The following is a 17,807-nucleotide window of genomic DNA, read 5'->3' on the forward strand; positions in this document are numbered from 1 at the left end:
TTTTCTCCTCTTCTCAGCAACCTTAAAAATGAGCATTAAGTTTGGATTATCATGATGGATCACTGACACAAATTTATGGCTCAGAGTTTAGTGCTTATCAACATTAAGTTGATGTCCTTTGCTCTACCTCAGACTAGGAATCTAAATGAAAGTGGTGAAAATGACAAAGATCTGGGAGTTGTATCCTATCAGGATAAATGGGAGTTTCAGGCTCACTGAGAGTAAGATCTTCTTCTAATTGTCCTGGTTCAGTGTAATATCTCATTGCAGTACAACTTTTCATGCAAAGTAGCCTTCCTCTCCCCTTGCAGAAACTGAAAATAGTGGCCCAAGGAAAGAATCAAGTAGACCACTTTGAGAGCACTCTTAGGAAGAGAGTTCTCATAGAAAAGTTGACAAGTAATTTTTAAACTAATGCCAATTTAATATTCCAGGCAGGGTCAGAACTAGGTTAAGTGCATTTCATGCACTTTCATGACTCTTTAAATTTACACCCTACACATGTCACATGCTTTGTCCTAGTCCGAGTGCTTATTTGAGAAGAAAGTAATGTCTGAGCATTTCATTTCCTTATGAAATTACCATGTTTCCTCCTACTTACGAATTCACTGGTCATTGACTCTGATGTTTCTGATTCTTGAAAACTTTTACACATAATGGCTTGTCTCTTCTTTATGTTGTCTTAAAAACCTTTTCTCCCTGTTGCCTGAGAAATTAAGGCAAGATCCTCACCTCTCATCAGGAACTTCTGACCCAAATCTGACTTTCCAGTCTTATCTGATATGCCATCTCCCTTCTTATACCCTACCTCTGCCAAATAATATCTTTTAACCTTGCTACTCCCAGCCTTTTGACCAAGACATTTCTTCCTCTTGGATTTTTTTCTTCATACTGCTTTACTATATAATGTTTATACCATGGACTGCAGAGTTTGATTCAAATGCACTTTCCTCTGAAAGACCTTTTCAGATCCTACCCATGGGAATTAATTTTGTCCTTTGTTCTACCACTCTCTCTGCTCACAACCTTGAGACAGCACCTGTCTAAGGGCTTCTTTATTAAAAAAAAAAATTATTTGAGTTATATCTATTCTGTGAATACCATTTTAGACTCCTATAGGGAAGAGTCCATTTTCTCTGTCTCTGTACTCCAACAGAATCCAGCAGTGAAGTGTGCATGGTGGGAGCTCAATGTATTTGCACTTCACTGTATGACTGGGTACATTCTTTAGTAAAATAAATATACGTGGATTAATAAGCTTTGGGGGAGAGCAAGAAAGTACAAGCTCATTTCCTTCTTTTAATCAGCAAAGTAGATTTTAAACATAGGTTGTATGCTTAGGCCAATTCTATTGGGTATAAATCTAGGAAAACACTTATAACTAAAAAAGGACTTCAGGGTAAGTACATAGAGTAATTGTATTTTGAAAATTACACATTGCATAAATACAAACCAAGTATTTGAAGTTCAAACATTTGAAAAGCTCAAAAAATGTAGACATGATGTTGTTTTATTTAAAAATCAAAACAACATTGGTTTATGAGAGTTCCACGTGCACAACATTGTATTTCTACTTCTGTATATACTGCAGCGTGTTCACCACCAAAGGTTTAGTTTTCATCCATCACCATAAGGTTGACTCCCCTTATCCATTTCACCTATCCTCCATCTTGCTTCCCCTTTGGTAACCACTACTTTACTCTCTGTATCTGTGTGTTTGTTTTTGTCTTGTTTATTATATTTATGTTTATCTTATTCCACATGTGAGTGAAATCATATGGTATTTGTCTTTTTTCCATCTACATCACTTAGTGTAATAATCTCAAGGTCCATCCAAGTTGCCACAAAGGGAAGGATTTCATCTTTTCTCCATTTTATATATGTATATATATATATATGTGTGTGTGTATATATATATATGTGTGTGTGTGTATATATATATATATATATATATACATACATATATATAAAACACATCTTCTTCAGCCTTCTTTAGGACATGACATTCTTTGGATTTAAAAGTTTCCAGAAAGAAATTGCATCTGTGGTAGTCCATCTGCCTCAACTCATACACTGTCATTCATTCTTTAATCAAGTGCGTTTCTATGTATCTCAATTGTGCTTGAGATTGACTAGCTGCTAGAAATACAAATAAGACCAAAACATATTCTTCAGTAAGCTCTTGTTAACAATGAGATACAGTTATACCCATCAGATTACAGGGACTCCATAGACATTTGTGGAAGAAAAGTAGCTTGATACAAGTGTTGGTAGAAAGAAACATTTATGAACCCATATTATAAGAAGACAGAATATTTGGTTATAGCTGAAAAGAGAAAACAGATTTCAGGACAGAAGCTATTCAGATTCTGACTAAGACCTTCAGAGAGGGAGGAACTTCATTCCATGAAGTGAGAACAGAAAGGTCTGAATGGGTTTGGTATACCCCCAAATCTATTATATCACATTTTAAATATTGATATAAAATATATATAGTTTATATACAAATTAAATTATAGTTGATATACAAACTAAACTGTATATGGTTATCAAAATGTTTCCAAATATATAAACAACATTTCTCTCTTTTCTAGACTCACGATAACTACCATTACTTAGAAAGTTCAAAATTTTCTGCCCTAACCAAAAAAGTCAACTGGTATTTCTAGGTATAAGCAGCAGAATTTCTGGTATAATGAGGTTTCCTCATTCTTGCCTGACCCAAGGTAACAACAAAATTAGTATGTGAATGTTGGCAAGGTACTAAATTTCCACAACACCATTTCACACAATTTTCCTCTCTTGGAAAGATTCTTTTGCTCTTTTGATTTTGAAACTCACTCCATTCACATACATTATTTGCACTTGTACATTGGGACCAGATGATAAGATTCATAAGTAGAAAGATGGGAAAAATGTGGGAAGAGGGTGTAATGGAAACTTGAAGGGGAAGAAGACAGCTGCTGATACCTTTTTCTCCTCTTTCTCTAGTTCATCCTTTCTGAAAAATAATCCTGACACTATCTCAGCTGGCTTCCAGGGTAAAAGGCAGCTTTAAATATCAAGCCAAGTTTATAAATCACAGTGTGTGAATATGACTGTGTATAATATATATATATATATATGCATTATATATACACATGTATACATTTATAATATATATATATGTAGGGCTATATATACAAACATTTGCTTGTCTGTATATATAGTTTGAGAGTCCCCTGGACTGCAAGGAGATCCAACCAGTCCATTCTGAAGGAGATCAGCCCTGGGATTTCTTTGGAAGGAATGATGCTAAAGCTGAAACTCCAGTACTTTGGCCACCTCATGAGAAGAGTTGATTCATTGGAAAAGACCCTGATGCTGGGAGGGATTGGGGGCAGGAGGAGAAGGGGACGACAGAGGATGAGATGGCTGGATGGCATCACTGACTGGATGGACGTGAGTCTCAGTGAACTCCGGGAGTTGGTGATGGACAGGGAGGCCTGGCGTGCTGCGATTCATGGGGTCGCAAAGAGTCGGACACGACTGAGCGACTGATCTGATCTGATCTGGTCTGATATATAGTTTCTACATAACTATAAAATGAAATGCGTTTTGCAGAAGGATTTTATAATTCTAAACATGCTATACAAGGATATAGCATACATGCACAAACACATATATACAATACATAGCTTTCATAGGTCCATAAAATTTATATAAATCATCCACTTAGGGATAGATAAGAGTATCACATTCTATATCTATATTATCTGTATCTTCCTTTATATGATCTGGAAGTATTTCTGTCTAGCTAGAGACATCTAGATACTTAACAGTCAGAAATTCATTAAGGACTTTTGTGTGTGTGTATCAAATGTATAGAGTCATGTTTCAACAATGAGGTAAAAAAAAAAATAGAATAAAATTATACCATAAATAACACAGAATCTTAGAACGAAACAAGGTCTTGGAAGTTATTGAATGTGCCTTTCACTTAATGCAGGAATTTATCCCTATAATCATTGTCTTCAGCACTCTGTTGAAGATGACCAGGGACGGGAGCTCACATCTCACCAGCCAGGCCACTTCAGGAGGTGTCCTGAGCATCTGCTGTGTGCAAGGCCAAATGGGGCACTCTGATAATGTTCATGGATGGAGCTGGCAAAGCACTTGTCCTTGAAGAACTTAAAGATTGAAGTCAGAGATACACAAGGTCCTAAGGCAACTGTCTTAGTACTCTGGAAGCTACTGGGAGGAGATAACCCACGTGATGGCACTGGTGAAGGGAGGAATCAAGCAAGGTTTCATGGAATAAAGGGCTTTTTAAGGTTTCAAGGACGAGTTGTATTTAAACATGTAAAAAGAATGGAGAAGCATTGAAGACAGAAGTAAAAGAATATACCAAAAGGTAGCCGCTAGTAAGTCTTATCTTCTCTGCAAACTGTCTTTATGAAACATCCAACAACTACTCTATGCACGGTAAGTATAATTCCATAACTACAAGCCAGTTTAACAAGTAGAATGGTACGAACTGAATGTGTGTCTTCAAAGTCCTTATGTTAAAATCCCAAACCCCATGTGATAGCATTTGGAAATGGGGCCTTTGGGAGGTAATCAGGTTGTGAAGGTGAACTGTCATGATGGGATCAAGGCCCTTAAATGAAGAGCCATGAAAGGGCAGCTGTCTGGGAACCAAGAAGAGAACCCTCACCAGAAATCTGAAGGTACACTGACCTCAAATTTCTAGCTTTTAGAACTGTGAGAAATAAACATTTGCTATTTAACTCACTTAGTCTATGATAATTTGTTATAACAGTCTGAACTCAGACAGGGGCAAAGTCATTATGTCTCTTTCCTTGATATGAACTTTCTCAGCTGCCAATTTCCAGAATCATCACCATGTTGGCCATCTTCTACACCACAACTTCATGTTTAGGAAGGTCTCCCATAAAATACAGTTTCAGGCTGTTACCCTGCTCTTCCTATCTGTCCTTAACACTAAAAAAAAGCAGGTTTTTCTAGCTATGGGTTGTTTCTGTTAATGGAAAAAAGTTGTAGGCACAGTCTAAGTTGTAATCTCTTAAACTGCACCAAATTTTAGGGCAAACTTCACTACACTCACTCTGTGATCTTAGACAAGTTTTTTAACTTCTCCATGCCTCAGCCTCTTCATTTGTAAAATGAGGATACATTCCTATACTTCATGAGAATACTGAGAAGATTAAGTGAGGATTATAAGTATTGAGTTTAATGTCAGGCATGTAGTAAGGCATGACATTAGGTACTGTCAGTAGTAGTCATGTGCAATGATTTTAAATTGCCAGTAAAACTTTCAGATTCTTGATTTATATCTGTAGTAGGAATTTTTAAACACCTCCCTTACTCCTTTCTTTTAACAAGTCACAAAAATTTAGTGTTACTTTCTACAATCTAAATTGACTTTTGCTTAATGGTTACTGACCCTACTTTTTATAATAGTGTAATAAGGAACACCTTGAAATATCAAAACTTAAAAATGCTCTGCTTGCCATTCCCTTGCAGAAGAACATCTTATTCTTTAGCATGTTGACAGCTTTTATTACAAAACTTGTGTTAATTGTGTTAAAGGATAAAGAAGGTCAGTTTTCTCTGTGGCCTATGTGATTGACATCTATTGCTCCTGCTTCCCAGAACTCCTTTCACCCCACTTCTAATGAATGAAACTCAAATTCCTGAGGAACCACCCCTCTCTCAGTTTCAGTCACTATTCTTCAGCTGGAGAATACATACCAGTTCAGGTTTAGAGCATGTAATGTAGGTTTAAACCAGTCAGAGCATCACACTCCCAATGCCACAATGGTTGGTTTCGATTTGCCACAGGATCTGATTAGAACCTTTGAAAAAATATAATGTAAGTCCAGAATTGTTGCCACCATCTTGGGCCACAAGAGAACGGAAACAACCGAGAGTAAGTGTAATAAAAAATGGAACAAGGGAAACCAAATACTAGCAACGTTGTCTACTTGAAGCCAAACAGCTCTTGGGATTTTCAGTTAGAGGATCCAAAATTTTACTTTGTGCTTTTAATTGGTTGGGATTGCATTTTCCGTTATTTTCAGCTCACAAAGAGCCATGAGTCAGTTCAGTCGATCTGTCGTGTCCAACTGTTTCCGACCCCATGGACTGCAGCACACCAGGCTTCCCTGTCCATCCCCAAATCCTGGAGCTTGCTCAAACTCATGTCCGTCAAGCGGTGATGCCATCCAACCATCTCATGGTCTGTCATTCTCTTCTCCTGCCTTCAATCTTTCCCAGTATCAAGGTCTTTTCCAATGAGGCAGTTCTTTGTCTCAGGTGGCCAAAGTATTGGAGCTTAAGCTTCAGCATCAGTCCTTCCAATAAATATTCAGGACTGATTTCCCTGAGGATGGACTGGTTGGATCTCCTTGTAGCCTGACACTCTCAAGAGTCTTCTCCAACACCACGGTTCAAAAGTATCAATTCTTCAGTGCTCAGCTTTCTTTATGGTCCATCTCTCACATCCATACATGACTACTGGAAAAACCGTAGCTTTGACTAGACAAACCTTTGTTGGCAGAATAATGTCTCTGCTTTTTAACATGCTGTCCAAGTTGCTCATAGCTTTTCTTCCAAGGAGCAAGCGTCTTTTAATTTCATGGCTGCAATTACCATCTGCAGTGAATTTGGAGTCCAAGAAAATAAAAAGTCTGTCACTGTTTCTATTGTTTCTCCATCTATTTGCCATGAAGTGATAGGACTAGATGCCATGATCTTTGTTTTTTGAATGTGGAGTTTTAAGCCAGTTTTTTCCACTGTCCTCTTTCACTTTCATCAAGAGGCTCTTTAGTTCCTCTTCACTTTCTGCTGTAAGGGTGGTGCCATCTGCATATCTGAGGTTATTGATATTTCTCCCTGCAATCTTGATTCTAGCTTGTGCTACATCCAGCCTGGCATTTCTTATGATGTATTCCTCATATAAGTTAAATAAGCTTATTTAATGACAATATACAGCCTTGATATACTCCTTTCCCAATATAGAACCAGTCCACTGTTCCAAGTCTAGTTCTAACTGTTGTTTCTTGACCTGCATACAGATTTCTCAGGAGGCAGGTAAGGTGGTCTGGCATTCCCATCCCTTTAAGAATTTTCCAGTTTGTTGTGATCCATACAGTCAAAGGCTTTGGCATAGTCAAGAAAACAGAAGTAGATGTTATTCTGGACTGTTATTCAAGAATAACTGGATGTTATTCTTGCTTCTTCTATGATATAATGGATGTTGGCAATTTGATCTCTGGTTCCTCTGCCTTTTCTAAATCCAGCTTGAACATCTGGAAGCTCTTGGTTCACGCAGTGTTGAGGTCTTGCTTGAAGAGTTTTGAGCATTACTTTGCTAGCATGTGAGATGAGTGTATAGCTGACACAAATGAAATCACCCATTACATGTACTGCTAAAGAAATTCAGCTCCCTTGGCTCAAAGGTTTCCCAGTTGGTGCAGTTGTATAGAATTTGCCTCCTCATGCAGGAGACACAGGAGATACAGGTTTGATTCCTGGGTTGGGAAGATCCCCTGAAGAAGGAAATGGCAACTCACTCCATTATTCTTGCCTGGGAAATATGGACGGAGGAGCTTGGCAGGCTATAATCCATGGGGTCACAAAGAGTCAGACATTACTGAGCATGCAGGCAAAGAAAATCCAGAATATAAAGCCTAGAAGAGGCAAGTTTCCAAGCATCTTCTAATACTGGAAAGCCCATGGAAAGATTGAGTTTTGGCTATTGTAAACAGCAAGATATACCTGAAGGATAAAGAATTTTGCATGGATGGCTCAATTTTAAAATATTATTATAAGATCAATACAACATTATAAAGAAATAAACTCCAATAAATGAAAAATAACACAATAACCTTGATTTATAGCTATCCAAGCACAAGCATGTATCCTTTATCTCTCTATATATCTATACCACTATCTGTACCACTTAATCATCAATCACAACTATTTGTAGATAAAGATTTATCATATCAGTTTAATAATTTTCATTCTTACAAATAGCAGATCTCTTTTAGACATCATGTCTTACTTATCTGCAAGCTTTAGCCCAAAATTTGAGATATGTATTCAATAAATTATAAAATAAAAATAAATTATCACATTACATAAATATAAAAATTCCCTGGATAAACTGTTCTTTGCAACCAGGAATCTATTGTTGTTGTTGTTCAGTCACTAAGTCATGTCTGACTGTGACTCTACACAGGACATCACCAGATGGTCAATACCCAAATCAGATTGATTATATTCATTGCAGCTGCAGATGGAGAAGATCTATACAAACAGCAAAAACAAGACCTAGAGCTGACTGTGGATCAGATCATGAACTCCTTATTGCAAATTCAGGTTCAAATTGAAGAAAGTAGGGATCATCACTTGGAGAAGGCAATGGCACCCCACTCCAGTACTCTTGCCTGGAAAATCCCATGGATGGAGGAGCCTGGTAGGCTGCAGTCCATGGGGTCGCTAAGAGTCGGACACGACTGAGCGACTTCACTTTCACTTTTCACTTTCATGCATTGGAGAAGGAAATGGCAACCCGCTCCAGTGTTCTTGCCTGGAGAATCCCAGGGACGGGGGAGCCTGGTGGGCTGCCGTCAATGGGGTCGCACAGAGTCGGACATGACTGAAGCGACTTAGCAGCAGCAGCAGCAGCAGCGGTAGCAGCAGGGATAATCACTAGAACTAGATCATTTAGATATGACCTAAATCAAATCTTTTATGATTGTACAGTGAAGGTGACAAATAGATTCAAGGGATTAGATCTGGATTAGATCACAGAGTGCGTGAAGAACTATAAACAGAAGTTCGTAACATTGTACAGGAAGTGGTGATCAAAACCACCCTCAAGAAAAACAAATGCAAGAAGACAAAGTTGTTGTCTAAGGAGGCCTTACAAATGACTGAGAAGAGAAACAAAAGGCAAAGGAGAAAAGGAAAGATATACCCAACTGAATGCAGAGTTCCAAAGATGAGACAAGAAAGCCTTCTTAAGTGAACAATGCAAAGAAACAGAGGGAAACAATAGAATAGGAAAGACTAACGATCTCTTCAAGAAAACTGGAGATACCAAGGGAATATTTCATGCAACGATGGGCACAATAAAGGACAGAAATGACAAGGACCTAACACGAGTCTATTGGTTAGACCTAAGTCATCGATATGGACAGAAGGAAAGGCAAAGTTGCCAATGGCTGTGAAACTAGGGCACCTGTTTAGCCCAGGGCACTATTCACATAGATTCACTTCACTGAGGATGGTGCCCTCTGGAGTTGTGCAGTAAAGCAACCTGAGCAAGCTTTTTAAATGATAGAAAATAAAGCAAAACAGATTATCTGTTTTCATGATAAACATATGGAGATAATGGGTTTATTAAAATTTAAGTGTGATTTCTCACAAATTTGTTACTCTAATGGAAATAAGACTAACTTCTTCACTTACCAAGCATAGATTTTTCTGCTTTCTGTTAATATTTCATAAATTATAAAATATAATTTTATAAAGTATAAAATATACTCAACTTGAAATTTTAGGATCTGATTAGGAAGGTATTCACAAATAATGTCAGTATGTATTTTAAGACTGTAATATTGACTTAAGAATAGCAACAGCAAAATAAGACTGTAATACTGACTTAAGAAATAACAATAGCAAAATAAGTTTCTACTTTTTTCTGCCCTTATCCTAAATTTCTGAATCTTTAAGACCAACACAGCAGCATTTATTTGAATTGATGAAATCAATGTCCTCAGTTCCTTGAATGGTATTATAATGTATCTTTTACATTAAACATTGTAATAAATTTAAAATAAACATGAATTTATTTTAAAATATTTGGTTGCCTCCACTTGCCAAGTACTGTACTAAATGCTAGGGACAAAAGAATGAAAAAGAAAAATGGATGAGGTTCTTATTCTTATATAAGCCATCTCTGACAGCTATTTAAGATTACAAAATTGAATCTTCTTTCAGTCCTGTATATTCTCATTTTATTAGCTTATCTGTTTCTCTATTTCTCTTCCAATTCTAGGTTCCATGCTTTTTTTTTTTTTTTTTAAGAGAATCCATAGTATTTCATGGAAGAAACAGAAGAGCATAGCAAGAAGAATATAATAGGAGAAAATCAGTTACCAATTAATAGCACAGACCAGGTTCAAATATCAGCTACCACTTCCTACTATTTCCTAACAGCATAGCATCTAATGCTCTCAGTTGTATATTGAACAGGCAATCATTTGTCACAGGTCTGTTGGGAAAATGAAAGAGAGAAATGTATGAAAGGAAGTAAGCACCATGCCTGTCAGACAATAACTGTTCTGTGGTACATTAGATATTGCTATCAAGGCACATTATAAAAATTAGGCTTTGCCTCTGGTTTAATTATATATAAAGAAAAATCCATTCTCACAAAGAAAATGTAGTACAAAGAAAATGTACTACTTAGTCATAAAAAAGGAATGAAAAAAATGCCATTTGCAGCAACATGGATGAACCTAGAGATCATTGTACTAAGTTATGTAAGTCAGGAAAAGAAAAAGACTATATATTACTTACAGGTGGAACCTAACATATGACACAAATGACCTTAATCTGTGAAACAAATAGATTTAAAGGCATAGGAAACAAACACACTGTTTTCAAGGGGGAAGGGAGGGAGGAGAGTGGGAATAAGAGGTTGGGGTTAGTAGATGTAGACTATTATATATAGAATGGTTATTTAACAAGGCCATACTATATAGTACAGGGAACCGTACTCACTGTTATGTGGCAGTCTTAATGGGAAGGGAGTTTGGGGGAGAATGGATACATATATATGTATGACTGAACCCCTTTCCTTTCCACCTGAAACTATCACAACATTGTTAATCAGCTATATGCCAATATAAAATAAAAAGTTTTTTTTAAAAAGATAAATACCATATATCACTTATTGGGGCTCAATAAAGGACAGAAATGGTATGGACCTAACAGAAGCAGAAGATATCAAGAAGAGGTGGCAAGAATACACAGAAGAACTGTACAAAAAGAGTTTCATGTCTCAGATAATCATGAAGGTGTGATCACTAACACTCACCTAGAGCCAGACATCCTGGAATGTGAAGTCAAGTGGGCCTTAGGAAGCATCACTACAAACAAAGCTAGTGGAGGTGATGGAATTCCAGTTGAGCTATTTCAAATCCTAAAAGATAATGCTGTGAAAGTGCTGCACTCAAAATGCCAGCAAATTTGGAAAACTCAGCAGTGGCCACAGGACTGGAAAATGTCCGTTTTCATTTCAATCCCAAAGAAAGGTAATGTCAAATAATGCTCAAACTACCGCACAATTGCACTCATCTCACACGCTAGTAAAGTAATGCTCAAAATTCTCCAAGCCAGGCTTCAGCAATACGTGAAACGTGAACTTCCAGATGTTCAAGCTGGTTTCAAGAAAAGGCAGAGGAACTAGAGATCAAATTGCTAACATCCGCTGGATCATCGAAAAAGCAAGAGAATTTCAGAAAAACATCTACTTCTGCTTTATTGACTATGCCAAAGCCTTTGACTGTATGGATCACAATAAACTGTGGAAAATTCTTAAGGAGATGGGCATACCAGACCACCTGACCTGCCTCTTGAGAAACCTGTATGCAGGTCAGGAAGCACCAGTTAGAACTAGACATGGAACAACAGATTGGTTTCAAATAGGAAAAGGAGTACGTCAAGGCTGTATATTGTCACCCTGCTTATTTAACTTATATGAAAAGTACATCATGAGAAAGGCTGGGCTGGAAGAAACACAAGCTGGAGTCAAGATTGCTGGGAGAAATATCAATAACCTCAGATATGCAGATGACACCACCCGTATGGCAGAAAGTGAAGAGGAACTCAAAAGCCTCTTGATGAAAGTGAAAATGGAGAGTGAAAAAGTTGGCTAAAATCTCAACATTCTGCAAGCTAAGATCATGGCATCTGGTCCCATCACTTCATGGCAAATAGATGGGGAAACAGTGGCTGACTTTATTTTTCTGGGCCCCAAAACCACTGCAGATGGTGACTGCAGCCATGAAATTAAAAGACGCTTGTTCCTTGGAAGGAAAGTTACGACCAACCTAGATAGCATATTAAAAAGCAGAGACATTCCTTTGTCAACAAAGGTCCATCTAGTCAAGGCTATGGTTTTCCCAGTAGTCATGTATGGATGTGAAAGTTGGACTATAAAGAAAGCTGAGCGCCGAAGAATTGATGCTTTTGAACTGTGGTGTTGGAGAAGACTCTTGAGAGTCCCTTGGACTACAAGGATATCCAACCAGTCCATCCTAAAAGAGATCAGTCCTGAGTGTTCATTGGAAGGACTGATGTTGAAGCTGAAACTCCAATACTTTGGCCACATGATGCGGAGAGCTGACTCATTTGAAAAGACCCTGATGCTGGGAAAGATTGAGGGCAGGAGGAGAAGGGGATGACAAAGGATGAGATGGTTGGATGGCATCACCGACACAATGGACATGTGTTTGGGTGGACTCCGGGAGTTGGTGATGGACAGGGAGGCCTGGTTTGCTGCGGTTCATGGGGTCGCAAAGAGTAGGACACAACTGAGCGACTGAACTGAACGGAACTGAAAATATGACCTAAATGAGCTTATCTTTGAAACAGAAAGAGACTCACAGGCATAGAGAACTGACATATTGTTTTCAAGGGGGGAGGGGCAAGGGGAAGGCGGGAGTAGGAGGTTGGGGTTGGTAGATGCAAACTAGTATATACAGAATGGGTAAACAACAAGGTTCTACTGTATACACAGAGGACTATATTCAGTATCCTATGGTAAACCATAATGGAAAATAATAAAAAAAGAATGTTTATATATGTGTAACTGAATCACTTTGCTGTACACCAGAAATTACACACCACTGTAAATCAACTATACTTCAACAACAAAAAAAAGATCTATTCCCAGAATACAGACTTGCAACTCAGTAATATAACATTGATCTCAATGAATATAGTCAGGGTTTACAGGGAGGACCAGGAAAAATACAGCCGTAAAGCTCTCCAGTTTTAGAAGTACGTGAAGCTCCAGGAAGTTCCTAAGTCCTCTTAGCATACTCCATTCAAAACAACTACTACATATTCAGAATAGGATCTATATCATCCCTGCAGATGAGTATCTGCAAAATGGACTGTAATCCAAGCCCTGGGAAATGTCATGGCTTTTATCTAAAGTAAGGCTCAAAGGACATATTACTATTTCCCTTTTTACTTCTGGGACTGAGTTTCTGATTACATTTGGCTGTTAAAATTCATGTGAACAAAAACTCTCCTGTTTTCACTAACAAAGGTTTTGCTTATTAAATGAATATAGAGGGGTCAACCTGACTCCATCATCATGTATAAGAAATGGAACCATTTTCCAGATTCCTTTCTGTTTCTTCTCTCATGAAAGAACATGGAATTGGAGGAGGGTGTGATGCAGGGCATGAAGGGAGAGACTTTTATTTACGCTCTCAGACTGTTTCTTATAAGCTCTTAACGCAAATTAAAACATGTAGAAGATAAAAGGAACTTTTCCAAGGCAGGAGAATGAGAATTTTCCGTTTAAGTTTATTCTCTTCTCATAGTTATAAGGATATTTCCATTGCTCACTTAGCTGCCAGAGATAGGGAGTGGACACTTGAGATTTTCATTAGAATAACTTCCCAAGGAATTACAATTCTCCTCTTCCATTTTTAGCTAGATCAGTCACAAAAATTAAAGTGGGCCTATGTTTTTCTTTTCTGGAGACTACCATGGCTTTATCAAGTTAAGTTTAAAAAAAAGATGTTTATTCAAGCAGGATAACTTTTCAAGATTAGCTTTCTTGATTCTGGGGGGAAAATCTGATTAAGTCAAGTTAATGTTTTAAAAATAAGTTCATTTTTGCTCAGTGGTAAAGACTCTGCCTTCAGGGTTCGATCCTGGTTCAGGAAGACCCCCTGGAGAAGGAAATGGCAACCCACTCAGTATTCTTGCTTAAGAAATCCCAGGGACTGAGGAGCCTGGCCGGGTACAGTCCATGAGGTCACAAAAGAGTCGGACATGACTTAGCAACTAAACAACAAGAACAAAAATGGATCAGTGCTTTGAAAAAGAACAGTAAATTTCAAATAATGTAATAAATGCTATGCTTTTATCAGAATCAAAACAGCAGAGTGTGGGAAGCTCTTATTGAAATCAATTTTTTTATACAGTTGTTTTTGTCTTTCTTTACTAAAAATTGCTAGAATTAATCTGCTAGGATCTAAAAGAAGACAACAGCCATATCCATGGTCAAATTTCTAACTGAAAATCATTAGCATAATCTGAGTCAGGAAACTTGCAAAAAAGCAAAGACTACATACTACATTGCCTCTGGTTGTTATGGAAGTCTTCCAGAGGTTAAGAGTGAGAATGGAACTCTGTAGATGAGAAGCTTGCAGGATTCCCCACCGATTGTTGGAGCGACCTCTGGAGCAAGAAATAAAACGGAGAAGGAAATACAAGAACCCACGATGGCACCAGCAGATTTTATTTACCTGGTATGCTGCCATCATTATCTATAAACAAACAGTCCTTCATAATTAAACAGTAACTTTCAAATCAGCTGGTGGTTCAATTTATTTTATGTTTTCTGCAGTTTGTGTGAGTGAACTCTCTGGAACTATTTAAGAGGAAATACAAATTTAGAATTGAAACATAATCAGACTTTGTCTCTAGGAGAGTTGCTGGAGTAACTGTTTGGTTATACCATTGCAGTCAGTTCATTGATCGCACATATCATTATGTCTCAAAATAGCTTGTGCTTCAAAGAAGTAGACTGGGGTGGGGGCATGGGGAACCAATTCTCGTGATTTGTTTGGCCAGAGCCCAGGTAACATTTGCAATTTTTGTGTTTTTCCTGACTGGCAGCCTTTTTTGTTGTCAAAAGACTGCAAGCATGGTTGTGCTTTACAATGTTCTTCTTTTTATAAAAGGGCTCCACCTGCTCAATAAAATACATAATATAAATTTTCTGCAATCCTGTCACATAGTAGCAATAAGAATACTTTCAGATATACACACATATACAACTGGCCAACTTTTTTTGTACACACATGTATATGTATATACACAAACACAAACAATAAGGGTATGTTTAATTTACGTGTCTATATGGTATTTGTTTATCCTTAATATTATGGACACAAAATACATTTTTATATATAGATTTCTTTTTTAGTTTTTTATTTCTAAACTTTTCTGAGCTTAAAACACATCACAGAGAACTTTCTGACTTTCCCAACTCTGTATTCTCCTTATTCTGAATGCCACCACTGAATATTTCCTAGAACCAAATATATACCCCAAAGGAATATAAAATTTTCCATTATTCAAGCTTATGTGCCTCTGGATTTTAGGGCCTAAAAAGAAACAAGACATCAAAGTGCCCAACAGTGCCACATAGAAAGGAAATGATTATCCCTATGTAACAGGTGACAAAATAACCAATTATAGTTTTGAAAGACATTACCAACAGATAAAGTATTTCCAGCTTCATTGAGACCAACAGATGTTGGAGCCAAGAGGTACTCTGGATATAACAGCAGCTGCCAAATATCACAGATGGCATGAAGTTAGAGATGAAGGGAAGGGAAAGGTCATATGATTAAATCAATCCAGAAAGGGAAAGATGCCAAGAAGATAGCTCCTCAAACCATCCGGGACTCTCATGAATGTTCTTCTATTAAGAGAAAGAAAAGAAAATGCAAAAATTCACCCAATACCAGCATGGACTCTCTGATGCATGCTCAGGTCATGACAGTCTCATTGTGTAATGACAGTGCTATAGTCAACATTGGGATGTCTGCAATACGTTTGTCTCCTCTTAGTCCCTTTAACTGGGCCATGGATCATGGAGATATTCTCGCTATACTAACACAATTTCAAACCAAAAGTAATGAGAAAAAATAAAGCAACAGCTAAAACAACGGGATAGAAATCAACAGTTCTCAGGGAACCTAGTTTTACCTCAACATTAACTGATTTAGTGCATAGGAGTTAAGGAAGTCTGTCTTCATATCATCAGCTGGCAACCATTAAAGACAGATAAAAGAGCAGATATATGGAAGGAAACAAACAAAGCAGGCTGCTTGGTTGTTCATACTGGTGTTTTCTGGTTTAGTGCATCTATTTTCAAACATATTCATCTCGTTCACACTTCAAAATGTTAGTAGGTAACAGGCACAAGCAGTGGTGAATACTCCTCTGTCACTCAAACTTTGTTACACAGATTCTTAAGGCAGGTGATCTTGAGAACATCACTTAGGCTCTCTGGACCAAATGCTAAAAGATAAAATTCAAACAGATGACTGGTTACATTCTTCGCGGCTCTGGAATTCTACATAATTCCTACTGCCCTGACCACACTGGCCCAGAAATTGTAAATGTACAGATATGACTTAGAGTAGTTATCTGTCTCTAAACCTCAACCAGAGGATTTCTAATCCTCCTAAAATTTTGTCCAGAGATCTTGGACTCCCCTGGTGATTTCAATGGCCTTGAAACCTAAGACAGCATTTCACAAGTGTCACCATCTCCAGACCCACCATTCAGGAAGTGGTATCCATGCGTCTGTAGGCATCTCTGCTTCCTTCTTTCCCAGAGCTGTCAGAGTGGTGCTGCAGTGGGTACCAGGCTGGACTGCTCAGGCAAGGAGGGAAGTGCTTGTTCCCCTTTCCTCAGGCCTCATGATATGACACTGAAGCCAAAGCAATGTTAGCTGGTATTTCCAATGTCTCTGGACTTCCCTGGTGGTTCAGCTGGTAGTGCAGGAGACCTGGGTTTGATCCCTGGGTTGGGAAGATCCCCTGGAGAAGGGAAAGGCTACCCACTCCAGTATTCTGGCCAGGAGAATTCCATGGACTGTACAGTCCATGGGGTCGCAAAGAGTCAGACATGACTGAGTGACTTTTACTTTCCAATATCTCAGGCACTATATAGGGAAAGAGTTCCGTCATCTCCACACTATACATAATCCCTGTCTCCTAAAATACATAGGGTAGGTACAATGCTGTATTCCACAACAATCTCTCCGGTGTGTGGCCTTTTTAATAATCTAAGCATATGTATGACTATACTTGTAATTGAGCAATTTCCTAGGAAACCTGGGGCAAGCCCACTGTACCCATTACATATACACCAGAATAGAAAACGCAACTTAAGACTCTGAGATTCATGCTACATTTGTGTTATAACTCAGCTCTCTTTCCTCCATTCAACATCAAACAATAATACCTAATATTTATTATCTACTATGTGTAAGGCCTTAACTAAGTACTTTGTGTTTGTTACTTTATTTAATTATGACTAACAACCCTAGTAAGGAGGTATCACTTATTTCCTTTATAGATGAGGAAACTGAGGTTTAAAGAGATTAGGTAATTTACCCAAAGTTTCCAGTGACAGAGGTTAAATTTGGATCTATGTAACTCCGACTATATCCTGCATCCTTGTTGATGTATATTGAACCTACAACGTGCTGGACACTGTGTTGTAGTCTTGAGCATTATTTTTAACACTGGATCAAATTTTATGTTCTTTTGCTTTAGAAATTTTGTCTGACACACAGCACTGTCTCACCTCTCATTGACCACGCTTCAGGGGACTGATAAATTTCCACATTTCATCATGTTTTATAAAAACTAATTCCTTTCTGACTTACAATTCCTGATTTTCATATCCCAAATTTTAACATCTTTGTTTAACACATCAGTTAATAAGCAAACATTCAAATGACT

At 37.8% G+C, this 17,807-nt stretch overlaps 1 protein-coding gene across 6 annotated transcripts in view; it reads right to left on the minus strand.

Annotated features, from left to right (window-relative positions):
• TRPM3 (transient receptor potential cation channel subfamily M member 3) overlaps positions 1-17,807 on the minus strand; it is a 607,343-nt gene that overhangs the window by 559,379 nt on the left and 30,157 nt on the right. The window lies entirely within an intron of this gene.

The sequence above is a fragment of the Bos taurus genome, chromosome 8 (assembly GCF_002263795.3).
Source record: "Bos taurus isolate L1 Dominette 01449 registration number 42190680 breed Hereford chromosome 8, ARS-UCD2.0, whole genome shotgun sequence".
Lineage (NCBI taxonomy): Eukaryota > Metazoa > Chordata > Mammalia > Artiodactyla > Bovidae > Bos > Bos taurus.